Below are 17,327 nucleotides of genomic sequence, written 5' to 3' on the forward strand. Positions count from 1 at the left end.
TGAAAGTTCTGAAAATGTTAGCAGCCCAAAAATGCCTTAAAATGCATTTTTGGCCTGCAAAAATGTTGAAAACTTTGAAGGACCAAAAAAGGGGTTTACAGGCATCGTAGACCCCCTAAAGTCCAGAAAATGTTGGTGGCCCAAAAATGGTGTCAGAGAGCCCTGAATGTCCCAAAAACATTTTCAGAGTGAAACGGGCATTAACACGCATCCGAGACCACTGAAATTCCCAAAAATATTTTTGGCACAAAAAATGCATACCACACCCCTGAAAGTTCTGAAAATGTTAGCAGCCCAAAAATGCCTTAAAATGCATTTTAGGCCTGCAAAAATGTTGAAAACTTTGAAGGACCAAAAAAGGGGTTTACAGGCATCCTAGACCCCCTAAAGTCCAGAAAATGTTGGTGGGCCAAAATCTGTGTCAGAGAGCTCTGAATGTCCCAAAAACATTGTCAGCCTGAAAGGGGCATTAACTCGCATCCTAGACCACTGAAATTCCCAAAAATATTTTTGCCACGAAAAATGCATCCTACACCCCTGAAAGCTCAGAATATGTTAGCAGCCCAAAAAAGGCCTTAAAATGCATTTTAGGCCTGCAAAAATGTTGAAAACTTTGAAGGACCAAAAAAGAGGTTTACAGGCATCCTAGACCCCCTAAAGTCCAGAAAATGTTGGTGGCCCAAAAATGGTGTCAGAGAGCCCTGAATGTCCCAATAACATTTGCAGAGTGAAACGGGCATTAACCCGCATCCTAGACCTCTGACATTCCCAAAAATATTTTTGGCACAAAAAATGAATACTACACCCATGAAGCTCAGAATATGTTAGCAGCCCAAAAAAGGCCTTAAAGTGCATCTTAGGCCTGCAAAAATGTAGAAAACTTTGGAGGTGGAAAAAAGGGGTTTAGAGGCATCCTAGACCCCCTAAAGTCCAGAAAATGGTTGTGGCCCAGAAATGGTGTCAGAGAGCCCTGAATGTCCCAAAAACATTTGCAGCCTCAAAGGGGCATTAACCCGCATCCTAGACCACTGAAATTCCCAAAAATATTTTTGGCACGAAAAATGCATCCTACACCCATGAAGCTCAGAATATGTTAGCAGCCCAAAAAAGGCCTTAAAATGCATTTTAGGCCTGCAAAAATGTTGAAAACTTTGAAGGGCCAAAAAGGGGTTTACAGGCATCCTAGACCCCCTAAAGTCCAGAAAATGTTGGTGGCCCAAAAATGGTGTCAGAGAGCCCTGAATGTCCCAAAAACATTTTCAGAGTGAAACGGGCATTAACACGCATCCGAGACCACTGAAATTCCCAAAAATATTTTTGGCACAAAAAATGCATACCACACCCCTGAAAGTTCTGAAAATGTTAGCAGCCCAAAAATGCCTTAAAATGCATTTTAGGCCTGCAAAAATGTTGAAAACTTTGAAGGACCAAAAAAGGGGTTTACAGGCATCCTAGACCCCCTAAAGTCCAGAAAATGTTGGTGGGCCAAAATCTGTGTCAGAGAGCTCTGAATGTCCCAAAAACATTGTCAGCCTGAAAGGGGCATTAACTCGCATCCTAGACCACTGAAATTCCCAAAAATATTTTTGCCACGAAAAATGCATCATACACTCCTGAAAGTTCTGAAAATGTTAGCAGCCCAAAAATGCCTTAAAGTGCATCTTAGGCCTGAAAAAATGTAGAAAACTTTGGAGGTGGAAAAAAAGGGTTTAGGGGCATCCTAGACCCCCTAAACTCCAGAAAATGTTGGTGGGCCAAAATCGGTGTCAGAGAGCTCTGAATGTCCCAAAAACATTTGCAGCCTGAAAGGGGCATTAAGCCACATCCTAGACCACTGAAATTTCCCAAAATATTTTTGGCATGAAAAATGCAACCTATACCCCTGAAGCTCAGAATATGTTAGCAGCCCAAAAAAGGCCTTAAAATGCATTTTGGGCGTGCAAAAATGTTGAAAACTTTGGAGGCCCAAAAAAGGGGTTTACAGGCATCCTAGACCCCCTAAAGTCCAGAAAATGTTGGTGGGCCAAAATCTGTGTCAGAGAGCTCTGAATGTCCCAAAAACATTGTCAACCTGAAAGGGGCATTAACTCGCATCCTAGACCACTGAAATTCCCAAAAATATTTTTGCCACGGAAAATGCATCCTACACCCCTGAAAGCTCAGAATATGTTAGCAGCCCAAAAAAGGCCTTAAAATGCATTTTAGGCCTGCAAAAATGTTGAAAACTTTGAAGGACCAAAACAGAGGTTTACAGGCATCCTAGACCCCCTAAAGTCCAGAAAATGTTGGTGGCCCAAAAATGGTGTCAGAGAGCCCTGAATGTCCCAAAAACATTGTCAACCTGAAAGGGGCATTAACTCGCATCCTAGACCACTGAAATTCCCAAAAATATTTTTGGCACAAAAAATGCATACTACACCCCTGAAAGTTCTGAAAATGTTAGCAGCCCAAAAATGCCTTAAAATGCATTTTAGGCCTGCAAAAATGTTGAAAACTTTGAAGGACCAAAAAAGGGGTTTACAGGCATCCTAGACCCCCTAAAGTCCAGAAAATGTTGGTGGCCCAAAAATGGTGTTTTTCATCGAGCCCTGAATGTCCCAAAAACATTTGCAGAGTGAAACGGGCATTAACCTGCATCCTAGACCTCTGACATTCCCAAAAATATTTTTGGCACAAAAAATGAATACTACACCCATGAAGCTCAGAATATGTTAGCAGCCCAAAAAAGGCCTTAAAGTGCATCTTAGGCCTGCAAAAATGTAGAAAACTTTGGAGGTGGAAAAAAGGGGCTTAGAGGCATCCTAGACCCCCTAAAGTCCAGAAAATGGTTGTGGCCCAAAAATGGTGTCAGAGAGCCCTGAATGCTCCAAAAACATTTGCAGCCTCAAAGGGGCATTAACCCGCATCCTAGACCACTGAAATTCACAAAAATATTTTTGGCACAAAAAATGCATACTACACCCCTGAAAGTTCTGAAAATGTTAGCAGCCCAAAAATGCCTTAAAATGCATTTTTGGCCTGCAAAAATGTTGAAAACTTTGAAGGACCAAAAAAGGGGTTTACAGGCATCGTAGACCCCCTAAAGTCCAGAAAATGTTGGTGGCCCAAAAATGGTGTCAGAGAGCCCTGAATGTCCCAAAAACATTTTCAGAGTGAAACGGGCATTAACACGCATCCGAGACCACTGAAATTCCCAAAAATATTTTTGGCACAAAAAATGCATACCACACCCCTGAAAGTTCTGAAAATGTTAGCAGCCCAAAAATGCCTTAAAATGCATTTTAGGCCTGCAAAAATGTTGAAAACTTTGAAGGACCAAAAAAGGGGTTTACAGGCATCCTAGACCCCCTAAAGTCCAGAAAATGTTGGTGGGCCAAAATCTGTGTCAGAGAGCTCTGAATGTCCCAAAAACATTGTCAGCCTGAAAGGGGCATTAACTCGCATCCTAGACCACTGAAATTCCCAAAAATATTTTTGCCACGAAAAATGCATCCTACACCCCTGAAAGCTCAGAATATGTTAGCAGCCCAAAAAAGGCCTTAAAATGCATTTTAGGCCTGCAAAAATGTTGAAAACTTTGAAGGACCAAAAAAGAGGTTTACAGGCATCCTAGACCCCCTAAAGTCCAGAAAATGTTGGTGGCCCAAAAATGGTGTCAGAGAGCCCTGAATGTCCCAATAACATTTGCAGAGTGAAACGGGCATTAACCCGCATCCTAGACCTCTGACATTCCCAAAAATATTTTTGGCACAAAAAATGAATACTACACCCATGAAGCTCAGAATATGTTAGCAGCCCAAAAAAGGCCTTAAAGTGCATCTTAGGCCTGCAAAAATGTAGAAAACTTTGGAGGTGGAAAAAAGGGGTTTAGAGGCATCCTAGACCCCCTAAAGTCCAGAAAATGGTTGTGGCCCAGAAATGGTGTCAGAGAGCCCTGAATGTCCCAAAAACATTTGCAGCCTCAAAGGGGCATTAACCCGCATCCTAGACCACTGAAATTCCCAAAAATATTTTTGGCACGAAAAATGCATCCTACACCCATGAAGCTCAGAATATGTTAGCAGCCCAAAAAAGGCCTTAAAATGCATTTTAGGCCTGCAAAAATGTTGAAAACTTTGAAGGGCCAAAAAGGGGTTTACAGGCATCCTAGACCCCCTAAAGTCCAGAAAATGTTGGTGGCCCAAAAATGGTGTCAGAGAGCCCTGAATGTCCCAAAAACATTTTCAGAGTGAAACGGGCATTAACACGCATCCGAGACCACTGAAATTCCCAAAAATATTTTTGGCACAAAAAATGCATACCACACCCCTGAAAGTTCTGAAAATGTTAGCAGCCCAAAAATGCCTTAAAATGCATTTTAGGCCTGCAAAAATGTTGAAAACTTTGAAGGACCAAAAAAGGGGTTTACAGGCATCCTAGACCCCCTAAAGTCCAGAAAATGTTGGTGGGCCAAAATCTGTGTCAGAGAGCTCTGAATGTCCCAAAAACATTGTCAGCCTGAAAGGGGCATTAACTCGCATCCTAGACCACTGAAATTCCCAAAAATATTTTTGCCACGAAAAATGCATCATACACTCCTGAAAGTTCTGAAAATGTTAGCAGCCCAAAAATGCCTTAAAGTGCATCTTAGGCCTGAAAAAATGTAGAAAACTTTGGAGGTGGAAAAAAAGGGTTTAGGGGCATCCTAGACCCCCTAAACTCCAGAAAATGTTGGTGGGCCAAAATCGGTGTCAGAGAGCTCTGAATGTCCCAAAAACATTTGCAGCCTGAAAGGGGCATTAAGCCACATCCTAGACCACTGAAATTTCCCAAAATATTTTTGGCATGAAAAATGCAACCTATACCCCTGAAGCTCAGAATATGTTAGCAGCCCAAAAAAGGCCTTAAAATGCATTTTGGGCGTGCAAAAATGTTGAAAACTTTGGAGGCCCAAAAAAGGGGTTTACAGGCATCCTAGACCCCCTAAAGTCCAGAAAATGTTGGTGGGCCAAAATCTGTGTCAGAGAGCTCTGAATGTCCCAAAAACATTGTCAACCTGAAAGGGGCATTAACTCGCATCCTAGACCACTGAAATTCCCAAAAATATTTTTGCCACGAAAAATGCATCCTACACCCCTGAAAGCTCAGAATATGTTAGCAGCCCAAAAAAGGCCTTAAAATGCATTTTAGGCCTGCAAAAATGTTGAAAACTTTGAAGGACCAAAACAGAGGTTTACAGGCATCCTAGACCCCCTAAAGTCCAGAAAATGTTGGTGGCCCAAAAATGGTGTCAGAGAGCCCTGAATGTCCCAAAAACATTGTCAACCTGAAAGGGGCATTAACTCGCATCCTAGACCACTGAAATTCCCAAAAATATTTTTGGCACAAAAAATGCATACTACACCCCTGAAAGTTCTGAAAATGTTAGCAGCCCAAAAATGCCTTAAAATGCATTTTAGGCCTGCAAAAATGTTGAAAACTTTGAAGGACCAAAAAAGGGGTTTACAGGCATCCTAGACCCCCTAAAGTCCAGAAAATGTTGGTGGCCCAAAAATGGTGTTTTTCATCGAGCCCTGAATGTCCCAAAAACATTTGCAGAGTGAAACGGGCATTAACCTGCATCCTAGACCTCTGACATTCCCAAAAATATTTTTGGCACAAAAAATGAATACTACACCCATGAAGCTCAGAATATGTTAGCAGCCCAAAAAAGGCCTTAAAGTGCATCTTAGGCCTGCAAAAATGTAGAAAACTTTGGAGGTGGAAAAAAGGGGCTTAGAGGCATCCTAGACCCCCTAAAGTCCAGAAAATGGTTGTGGCCCAAAAATGGTGTCAGAGAGCCCTGAATGCTCCAAAAACATTTGCAGCCTCAAAGGGGCATTAACCCGCATCCTAGACCACTGAAATTCACAAAAATATTTTTGGCACAAAAAATGCATACTACACCCCTGAAAGTTCTGAAAATGTTAGCAGCCCAAAAATGCCTTAAAATGCATTTTAGGCCTGCAAAAATGTTGAAAACTTTGAAGGACCAAAAAAGGGGTTTACAGGCATCGTAGACCCCCTAAAGTCCAGAAAATGTTGGTGGCCCAAAAATGGTGTCAGAGAGCCCTGAATGTCCCAAAAACATTTTCAGAGTGAAACGGGCATTAACACGCATCCGAGACCACTGAAATTCCCAAAAATATTTTTGGCACAAAAAATGCATACCACACCCCTGAAAGTTCTGAAAATGTTAGCAGCCCAAAAATGCCTTAAAATGCATTTTAGGCCTGCAAAAATGTTGAAAACTTTGAAGGACCAAAAAAGGGGTTTACAGGCATCCTAGACCCCCTAAAGTCCAGAAAATGTTGGTGGGCCAAAATCTGTGTCAGAGAGCTCTGAATGTCCCAAAAACATTGTCAGCCTGAAAGGGGCATTAACTCGCATCCTAGACCACTGAAATTCCCAAAAATATTTTTGCCACGAAAAATGCATCCTACACCCCTGAAAGCTCAGAATATGTTAGCAGCCCAAAAAAGGCCTTAAAATGCATTTTAGGCCTGCAAAAATGTTGAAAACTTTGAAGGACCAAAAAAGAGGTTTACAGGCATCCTAGACCCCCTAAAGTCCAGAAAATGTTGGTGGCCCAAAAATGGTGTCAGAGAGCCCTGAATGTCCCAATAACATTTGCAGAGTGAAACGGGCATTAACCCGCATCCTAGACCTCTGACATTCCCAAAAATATTTTTGGCACAAAAAATGAATACTACACCCATGAAGCTCAGAATATGTTAGCAGCCCAAAAAAGGCCTTAAAGTGCATCTTAGGCCTGCAAAAATGTAGAAAACTTTGGAGGTGGAAAAAAGGGGTTTAGAGGCATCCTAGACCCCCTAAAGTCCAGAAAATGGTTGTGGCCCAGAAATGGTGTCAGAGAGCCCTGAATGTCCCAAAAACATTTGCAGCCTCAAAGGGGCATTAACCCGCATCCTAGACCACTGAAATTCCCAAAAATATTTTTGGCACGAAAAATGCATCCTACACCCATGAAGCTCAGAATATGTTAGCAGCCCAAAAAAGGCCTTAAAATGCATTTTAGGCCTGCAAAAATGTTGAAAACTTTGAAGGGCCAAAAAGGGGTTTACAGGCATCCTAGACCCCCTAAAGTCCAGAAAATGTTGGTGGCCCAAAAATGGTGTCAGAGAGCCCTGAATGTCCCAAAAACATTTTCAGAGTGAAACGGGCATTAACACGCATCCGAGACCACTGAAATTCCCAAAAATATTTTTGGCACAAAAAATGCATACCACACCCCTGAAAGTTCTGAAAATGTTAGCAGCCCAAAAATGCCTTAAAATGCATTTTAGGCCTGCAAAAATGTTGAAAACTTTGAAGGACCAAAAAAGGGGTTTACAGGCATCCTAGACCCCCTAAAGTCCAGAAAATGTTGGTGGGCCAAAATCTGTGTCAGAGAGCTCTGAATGTCCCAAAAACATTGTCAGCCTGAAAGGGGCATTAACTCGCATCCTAGACCACTGAAATTCCCAAAAATATTTTTGCCACGAAAAATGCATCATACACTCCTGAAAGTTCTGAAAATGTTAGCAGCCCAAAAATGCCTTAAAGTGCATCTTAGGCCTGAAAAAATGTAGAAAACTTTGGAGGTGGAAAAAAAGGGTTTAGGGGCATCCTAGACCCCCTAAACTCCAGAAAATGTTGGTGGGCCAAAATCGGTGTCAGAGAGCTCTGAATGTCCCAAAAACATTTGCAGCCTGAAAGGGGCATTAAGCCACATCCTAGACCACTGAAATTTCCCAAAATATTTTTGGCATGAAAAATGCAACCTATACCCCTGAAGCTCAGAATATGTTAGTAGCCCAAAAAAGGCCTTAAAATGCATTTTGGGCGTGCAAAAATGTTGAAAACTTTGGAGGCCCAAAAAAGGGGTTTACAGGCATCCTAGACCCCCTAAAGTCCAGAAAATGTTGGTGGGCCAATATCTGTGTCAGAGAGCTCTGAATGTCCCAAAAACATTGTCAACCTGAAAGGGGCATTAACTCGCATCCTAGACCACTGAAATTCCCAAAAATATTTTTGCCACGAAAAATGCATCCTACACCCCTGAAAGCTCAGAATATGTTAGCAGCCCAAAAAAGGCCTTAAAATGCATTTTAGGCCTGCAAAAATGTTGAAAACTTTGAAGGACCAAAACAGAGGTTTACAGGCATCCTAGACCCCCTAAAGTCCAGAAAATGTTGGTGGCCCAAAAATGGTGTCAGAGAGCCCTGAATGTCCCAAAAACATTGTCAACCTGAAAGGGGCATTAACTCGCATCCTAGACCACTGAAATTCCCAAAAATATTTTTGGCACAAAAAATGCATACTACACCCCTGAAAGTTCTGAAAATGTTAGCAGCCCAAAAATGCCTTAAAATGCATTTTAGGCCTGCAAAAATGTTGAAAACTTTGAAGGACCAAAAAAGGGGTTTACAGGCATCCTAGACCCCCTAAAGTCCAGAAAATGTTGGTGGCCCAAAAATGGTGTTTTTCATCGAGCCCTGAATGTCCCAAAAACATTTGCAGAGTGAAACGGGCATTAACCTGCATCCTAGACCTCTGACATTCCCAAAAATATTTTTGGCACAAAAAATGAATACTACACCCATGAAGCTCAGAATATGTTAGCAGCCCAAAAAAGGCCTTAAAGTGCATCTTAGGCCTGCAAAAATGTAGAAAACTTTGGAGGTGGAAAAAAGGGGCTTAGAGGCATCCTAGACCCCCTAAAGTCCAGAAAATGGTTGTGGCCCAAAAATGGTGTCAGAGAGCCCTGAATGCTCCAAAAACATTTGCAGCCTCAAAGGGGCATTAACCCGCATCCTAGACCACTGAAATTCACAAAAATATTTTTGGCACAAAAAATGCATACTACACCCCTGAAAGTTCTGAAAATGTTAGCAGCCCAAAAATGCCTTAAAATGCATTTTAGGCCTGCAAAAATGTTGAAAACTTTGAAGGACCAAAAAAGGGGTTTACAGGCATCGTAGACCCCCTAAAGTCCAGAAAATGTTGGTGGCCCAAAAATGGTGTCAGAGAGCCCTGAATGTCCCAAAAACATTTTCAGAGTGAAACGGGCATTAACACGCATCCGAGACCACTGAAATTCCCAAAAATATTTTTGGCACAAAAAATGCATACCACACCCCTGAAAGTTCTGAAAATGTTAGCAGCCCAAAAATGCCTTAAAATGCATTTTAGGCCTGCAAAAATGTTGAAAACTTTGAAGGACCAAAAAAGGGGTTTACAGGCATCCTAGACCCCCTAAAGTCCAGAAAATGTTGGTGGGCCAAAATCTGTGTCAGAGAGCTCTGAATGTCCCAAAAACATTGTCAGCCTGAAAGGGGCATTAACTCGCATCCTAGACCACTGAAATTCCCAAAAATATTTTTGCCACGAAAAATGCATCATACACCCCTGAAAGTTCTGAAAATGTTAGCAGCCCAAAAATGCCTTAAGTGCATCTTAGGCCTGAAAAAATGTAGAAAACTTTGGAGGTGGAAAAAAAGGGTTTAGGGGCATCCTAGACCCCCTAAACTCCAGAAAATGTTGGTGGGCCAAAATCGGTGTCAGAGAGCTCTGAATGTCCCAAAAACATTTGCAGCCTGAAAGGGGCATTAAGCCGCATCCTAGACCACTGAAATTTCCGAAAATATTTTTGGCATGAAAAATGCAACCTATACCCCTGAAGCTCAGAATATGTTAGCAGCCCAAAAAAGGCCTTAAAATGCATTTTAGGCCTGCAAAAATGTTGAAAACTTTGAAGGACCAAAAAAGAGGTTTACAGGCATGCTAGACCCCCTAAAGTCCAGAAAATGTTGGTGGCCCGAAAATGGTGTCAGAGAGCCCTGAATGTCCCAAAAACATTTGCAGAGTGAAACGGGCATTAACCTGCATCCTAGACCTTTGACATTCCCAAAAATATTTTTGGCACAAAAAATGAATACTACACCCATGAAGCTCAGAATATGTTAGCAGCCCAAAAAAGGCCTTAAAGTGCATCTTAGGCCTGCAAAAATGTAGAAAACTTTGGAGGTGGAAAAAGGGGCTTAGAGGCATCCTAGACCCCCTAAAGTCCAGAAAATGGTTGTGGCCCAAAAATGGTGTCAGAGAGCCCTGAATGCTCCAAAAACATTTGCAGCCTCAAAGGGGCATTAACCCGCATCCTAGACCACTGAAATTCCCAAAAATATTTTTGGCACAAAAAATGCATACTACACCCCTGAAAGTTCTGAAAATGTTAGCAGCCCAAAAATGCCTTAAAATGCATTTTAGGCCTGCAAAAATGTTGAAAACTTTGAAGGACCAAAAAAGGGGTTTACAGGCATCCTAGACCCCCTAAAGTCCAGAAAATGTTGGTGGGCCAAAATCTGTGTCAGAGAGCTCTGAATGTCCCAAAAACATTTGCAGCCTCAAAGGGGCATTAACCCGCATCCTAGACCACTGAAATTCCCAAAAATATTTTTGGCACGAAAAATGCATCCTACACCCATGAAGCTCAGAATATGTTAGCAGCCCAAAAAAGCCCTTAAAATGCATTTTAGGCCTGCAAAAATGTTGAAAACTTTGAAGAACCAAAAAAGGGGTTTACAGGCATCCTAGACCCCCTAAAGTCCAGAAAATGTTGGTGGCTCAAAAATGGTGTCAGAGAGCCCTGAATGTCCCAATAACATTTGCAGAGTGAAACGGGCATTAACCCGCATCCTAAACCTCTGACATTCCCAAAAATATTTTTGGCACAAAAAATGCATACTACACCCCTGAAAGTTCTGAAAATGTTAGCAGCCCAAAAATGCCTTAAAATGCATTGTAGGCCTGCAAACATGTTGAAAACTTTGAAGGACCAAAAAAGGGGTTTACAGGCATCCTAGACCCCTAAAGTCCAGAAAATGTTGGTGGGCCAAAATCTGTGTCAGAGAGCTCTGAATGTCCCAAAACATTTGCAACCTGAAGGGGGCATTAACCCGCATCCTAGACCACTGAAACTCCAAAAAATATTTTTGGCACGAAAAATGCAACCTATACCCCTGAAGCTCAGAATATGTTAGCAGCCCAAAAAAGACCTTAAAATGCATTTTATGCCTGCAAAAATGTTGAAAACTTTGGAGGCCCAAAGAAGGGGTTTACAGGCATCCTAGACCCCCTAAAGTCCAGAAAATGTTGGTGGGCCAAAATCTGTGTCAGAGAGCTCTGAATGCCCCAAAAACATTTGCAGAGTGAAACGGGCATTAACCCACATCCTAGACCACTGAAATTCCCAAAAATATTTTTGCCACGAAAAATGCATCCTACACCCCTGAAAGCTCAGAATATGTTAGCAGCCCAAAAATGCCTTAAAATGCATTGTAGGCCTGCAAACATGTTGAAAACTTTGAAGGACCAAAAAAGGGGTTTACAGGCATCCTAGACCCCTAAAGTCCAGAAAATGTTGGTGGGCCAAAATCTGTGTCAGAGAGCTCTGAATGTCCCAAAAACATTTGCAGCCTCAAAGGGGCATTAACCCGCATCCTAGACCACTGAAATTCCCAAAAATATTTTTGGCACGAAAAATGCATCCCACACCCATGAAGCTCAGAATATGTTAGCAGCCCAAAAAAGGCCTTAAAATGCATTTTAGGCCTGCAAAAATGTTGAAAACTTTGAAGGGCCAAAAAGGGGTTTACAGGCATCCTAGACCCCCTAAAGTCCAGAAAATGTTGGTGGCCCAAAAATGGTGTCAGAGAGCCCTGAATGTCCCAAAAACATTTTCAGAGTGAAACGGGCATTAACACGCATCCGAGACCACTGAAATTCCCAAAAATATTTTTGGCACAAAAAATGCATACCACACCCCTGAAAGTTCTGAAAATGTTAGCAGCCCAAAAATGCCTTAAAATGCATTTTAGGCCTGCAAAAATGTTGACAACTTTGAAGGACCAAAAAAGGGGTTTACAGGCATCCTAGACCCCCTAAAGTCCAGAAAATGTTGGTGGGCCAAAATCTGTGTCAGAGAGCTCTGAATGTCCCAAAAACATTGTCAGCCTGAAAGGGGCATTAACTCGCATCCTAGACCACTGAAATTCCCAAAAATATTTTTGCCACGAAAAATGCATCATACACTCCTGAAAGTTCTGAAAATGTTAGCAGCCCAAAAATGCCTTAAAGTGCATCTTAGGCCTGAAAAAATGTAGAAAACTTTGGAGGTGGAAAAAAAGGGTTTAGGGGCATCCTAGACCCCCTAAACTCCAGAAAATGTTGGTGGGCCAAAATCGGTGTCAGAGAGCTCTGAATGTCCCAAAAACATTTGCAGCCTGAAAGGGGCATTAAGCCGCATCCTAGACCACTGAAATTTCCCAAAATATTTTTGGCATGAAAAATGCAACCTATACCCCTGAAGCTCAGAATATGTTAGCAGCCCAAAAAAGGCCTTAAAATGCATTTTGGGCGTGCAAAAATGTTGAAAACTTTGGAGGCCCAAAAAAGGGGTTACAGGCATCCTAGACCCCCGAAAAGTCCAGAAAATGATTGTCGCTCAAAAATTGTGTCAGAGAGCCCTGAATGTCCCAAAAACATTTGCAGCCTGAAAGGGGCATTAACCCGCATCCTAGACCACTGAAATGCCCAAAAATATTTTTGCCACAAAAAATGCATACTACACCCCTGAAAGTTCTGAAAATGTTAGCAGCCCAAAAATGCCTTAATATGCATTTTAGGCCTGCAAAAATGTTGAAAACTTTGAAGGACCAAAAAAGGGGTTTACAGGCATCCTAGACCCCCTAAAGTCCAGAAAATGTTGGTGGGCCAAAATCTGTGTCAGAGAGCTCTGAATGTCCCAAAAACATTGTCAACCTGAAAGGGGCATTAACCCGCATCCTAGACCACTGAAATTCCCAAAAATATTTTTGCCACGAAAAATGCATCCTACACCCCTGAAAGCTCAGAATATGTTAGCAGCCCAAAAAAGGCCTTAAAATGCATTTTAGGCCTGCAAAAATGTTGAAAACTTTGAAGGACCAAAAAAGAGGTTTACAGGCATCCTAGACCCCCTAAAGTCCAGAAAATGTTGCTGGCCCAAAAATGGTGTCAGAGAGCCCTGAATGTCCCAAAAACATTTGCAGCCTCAAAGGGGCATTAACCCGCATCCTAGACCACTGAAATTCCCAAAAATATTTTTGGCACAAAAAATGCATACTACACCCCTGAAAGTTCTGAAAATGTTAGCAGCCCAAACATGCCTTAAAATGCATTTTAGGCCTGCAAAAATGTTGAAAACTTTGAAGGACCAAAAAAGGGGTTTACAGGCATCCTAGACCCCCTAAAGTCCAGAAAATGTTGGTGGCCCAAAAATGGTGTCAGAGAGCCCTGAATGTCCCAAAAACATTTGCAGAGTGAAACGGGCATTAACCTGCATCCTAGACCTCTGACATTCCCAAAAATATTTTTGGCACAAAAAATGAATACTACACCCATGAAGCTCAGAATATGTTAGCAGCCCAAAAAAGGCCTTAAAATGCATCTTAGGCCTGCAAAAATGTAGAAAACTTTGGAGGTGGAAAAAAGGAGCTTAGAGGCATCCTAGACCCCCTAAAGTCCAGAAAATGGTTGTGGCCCAAAAATGGTGTCAGAGCCCTGAATGCTCCAAAAACATTTGCAGCCTCAAAGGGGCATTAACCCGCATCCTAGACCACTGAAATTCACAAAAATATTTTTGGCACAAAAAATGCATACTACACCCCTGAAAGTTCTGAAAATGTTAGCAGCCCAAAAATGCCTTAAAATGCATTTTAGGCCTGCAAAAATGTTGAAAACTTTGAAGGACCAAAAAAGGGGTTTACAGGCATCCTAGACCCCCTAAAGTCCAGAAAATGTTGGTGGGCCAAAATCTGTGTCAGAGAGCTCTGAATGTCCCAAAAACATTTGCAGCCTCAAAGGGGCATTAACCCGCATCCTAGACCACTGAAATTCCCAAAAATATTTTTGGCACGAAAAATGCATCCTACACCCATGAAGCTCAGAATATGTTAGCAGCCCAAAAAAGGCCTTAAAATGCATTTTAGGCCTGCAAAAATGTTGAAAATTTTGAAGAACCAAAAAAGGGGTTTACAGGCATCCTAGACCCCCTAAAGTCCAGAAAATGTTGGTGGCCCAAAAATGGTGTCAGAGAGCCCTGAATGCTCCAAAAACATTTGCAGAGTGAAACGGGCATTAACCCGCATCCTAGACCACTGAAATTCCCAAAAATATTTTTGGCACAAAAAATGCATACTACACCCCTGAAATTCTGAAAATGTTAGCAGCCCAAAAATGCCTTAAAATGCATTTTAGGCCTGCAAACATGTTGAAAACTTTGAAGGACCAAAAAAGGGGTTTACAGGCATCCTAGACCCCTAAAGTCCAGAAAATGTTGGTGGGCCAAAATCTGTGTCAGAGAGCTCTGAATGTCCCAAAACATTTGCAGCCTGAAAGGGGCATTAACCCGCACCCTAGACCACTCAAACTCCAAAAAATATTTTTGGCACGAAAAATGCAACCTATACCCCTGAAGCTCAGAATATGTTAGCAGCCCAAAAAAGACCTTAAAATGCATTTTATGCCTGCAAAAATGTTGAAAACTTTGGAGGCCCAAAAAAGGGGTTTACAGGCATCCTAGACCCCCTAAAGTCCAGAAAATGTTGGTGGCCCGAAAATGGTGTCAGAGAGTCCTGAATGTCCCAAAAACATTTGCAGCCTGAAAGGGGCATTAACCCGCATCCTAGACCACTGAAATTCCCCAAAATATTTTTGGCATGAAAAATGCAACCTATACCCCTGAAGCTCAGAATATGTTAGCAGCCCAATTAAGGCCTTAAAATGCATTTTAGGCCTGCAAAAATGTTGAAAACTTTGAAGGACCAAAAAAGGGGTTTACAGGCATCCTAGACCCCCTAAAGTCCAGAAAATGTTGGTGGCCCAAAAATGGTGAAAGAGAGCCCTGAATGTCCCAAAAACATTTGCAGCCTCAAAGGGGCATTAACCCGCATCCTAGACCACTGAAATTCACAAAAATATTTTTGGCACAAAAAATGCATACTACACCCCTGAACGTTCTGAAAATGTTAGCAGCCCAAAAATGCCTTAAAATGCATTTTAGGCCTGCAAAAATGTTGAAAACTTTGAATGACCAAAAAAGGGGTTTACAGGCATCCTAGACCCCCTAAAGTCCAGAAAATGTTGGTGGGCCAAAATCTGTGTCAGAGAGCTCTGAATGTCCCAAAAACATTTGCAGCCTCAAAGGGGCATTAACCCGCATCCTAGACCACTGCAATTCCCAAAAATATTTTTGGCACGAAAAATACATCCTACACCCATGAAGCTCAGAATATGTTAGCAGCCCAAAAAAGGCCTTAAAATGCATTTTAGGCCTGCAAAAATGTTGAAAACTTTGAAGAACCAAAAAAGGGGTTTACAGGCATCCTAGACCCCCTAAAGTCCAGAAAATGTTGGTGGCCCAAAAATGGTGTCAGAGAGCCTTGAATGTCCCAAAAACATTTGCAGCCTGAAAGGGGCAAACCCGCATCCTAGACCACTGAAATGCCCAAAAATATTTTTGCCACAAAAAATGCATACTACACCCCTGAATGTTCTGAAAATGTTAGCAGCCCAAAAATGCCTTAAAATGCATTTTAGGCCTGCAAAAATGTTGAAAACTTTGAAGGACCAAAAAAGGGGTTTACAGGCATCCTAGACCCCTAAAGTCCAGAAAATGTTGGTGGGCCAAAATCTGTGTCAGAGAGCTCTGAATGTCCCAAAACATTTGCAGCCTGAAGGGGGCATTAACCCGCATCCTAGACCACTGAAACTCCAAAAAATATTTTTGGCACGATAAAATGCAACCTATACCCCTGAAGCTCAGAATATGTTAGCAGCCCAAAAAAGACCTTAAAATGCATTTTATGCCTGCAAAAATGTTGAAAACTTTGGAGGCCCAAAGAAGGGGTTTACAGGCATCCTAGACCCCCTAAAGTCCAGAAAATGTTGGTGGGCCAAAATCTGTGTCAGAGAGCTCTGAATGTCCCAATAACATTTGCAGAGTGAAACGGGCATTAACCCGCATCCTAAACCTCTGACATTCCCAAAAATATTTTTGGCACAAAAAATGCATACTACACCCCTGAAAGTTCTGAAAATGTTAGCAGCCCAAAAATGCCTTAAAATGCATTTTAGGCCTGCAAACATGTTGAAAACTTTGAAGGACCAAAAAAGGGGTTTACAGGCATCCTAGACCCCTAAAGTCCAGAAAATGTTGGTGGGCCAAAATCTGTGTCAGAGAGCTCTGAATGTCCCAAAAACATTTGCAGAGTGAAACGGGCATTAACCCACATCCTAGACCACTGAAATTTCCCAAAATATTTTTGGCACAAAAAATGCATACTACACCCCTGAAAGTTCTGAAAATGTTAGCAGCCCAAAAATGCCTTAAAGTGCATCTTAGGCCTGCAAAAATATAGAAAACTTTGGAGGTGGAAAAAAGGGGTTTACAGGCATCCTAGACCCCCTAAAGTCCAGAAAATGTTGGTGGCCCAAAAACAGTGTCAGAGAGCTCTGAATGTCCCAAACAGATTTGCAGCCTGAAAGGGGCATTAAGTCGCATCCTAGACCACTGAAATTCCCCAAAATATTTTTGGCACAAAAAATTCATCCTACAACCCTGAAAGATCAGAAAATGTTGGCAGCTCAAAAAAAGGACTTAAAATGCTTCTTAGGCCTGCACAAATGTTGAAAACTTTGGAGGTCGAAAAAAGGGGTTTACAGGCATCCTAGACCCCCTAAAGTCCAGAAAATGTTGGTGGGCCAAAATCTGTGTCAGAGAGCTCTGAATGTCCCAAAAACATTGTCAGCCTGAAAGGGGCATTAACTCGCATCCTAGACCACTGAAATTCCCAAAAATATTTTGGCACGAAAAATGCATCCTACACCCCTAAGGCTCAGAATATGTTAGCAGCCCAAAAAAGGCTTTAAAATGCATTTTAAGCCTGCAAAAATGTTGAAAACTTTGGAGGCCCAAAAAAGGGGTTTACAGGCATCCTAGACCCCCTAAACCCCCTAAAGTCCAGAAAATGTTGGTGGCCCAAAAATTGTGTCAGAGAGCCCTGAATGTCCCAAAAACATTTGCAGAGTGAAACGGGCATTAACACGCATCCTAGACCACTGAAATTCCCAAAAATATTTTTGGCACAAAAAATGCATACTACACCCCTGAAAGTTCTGAAAATGTTAGCAGCCCAAAAATGCCTTAAAATGCATTTTAGGCCTGCAAAAATGTTTAAAACTTTGAAGGACCAAAAAAGTGGTTTACA

This window comes from Ambystoma mexicanum, chromosome 7p (assembly GCF_040938575.1).
Source record: "Ambystoma mexicanum isolate Mex_15411 chromosome 7p, UKY_AmexF1_1, whole genome shotgun sequence".
NCBI classification, from domain to species: Eukaryota; Metazoa; Chordata; class Amphibia; order Caudata; family Ambystomatidae; genus Ambystoma; species Ambystoma mexicanum.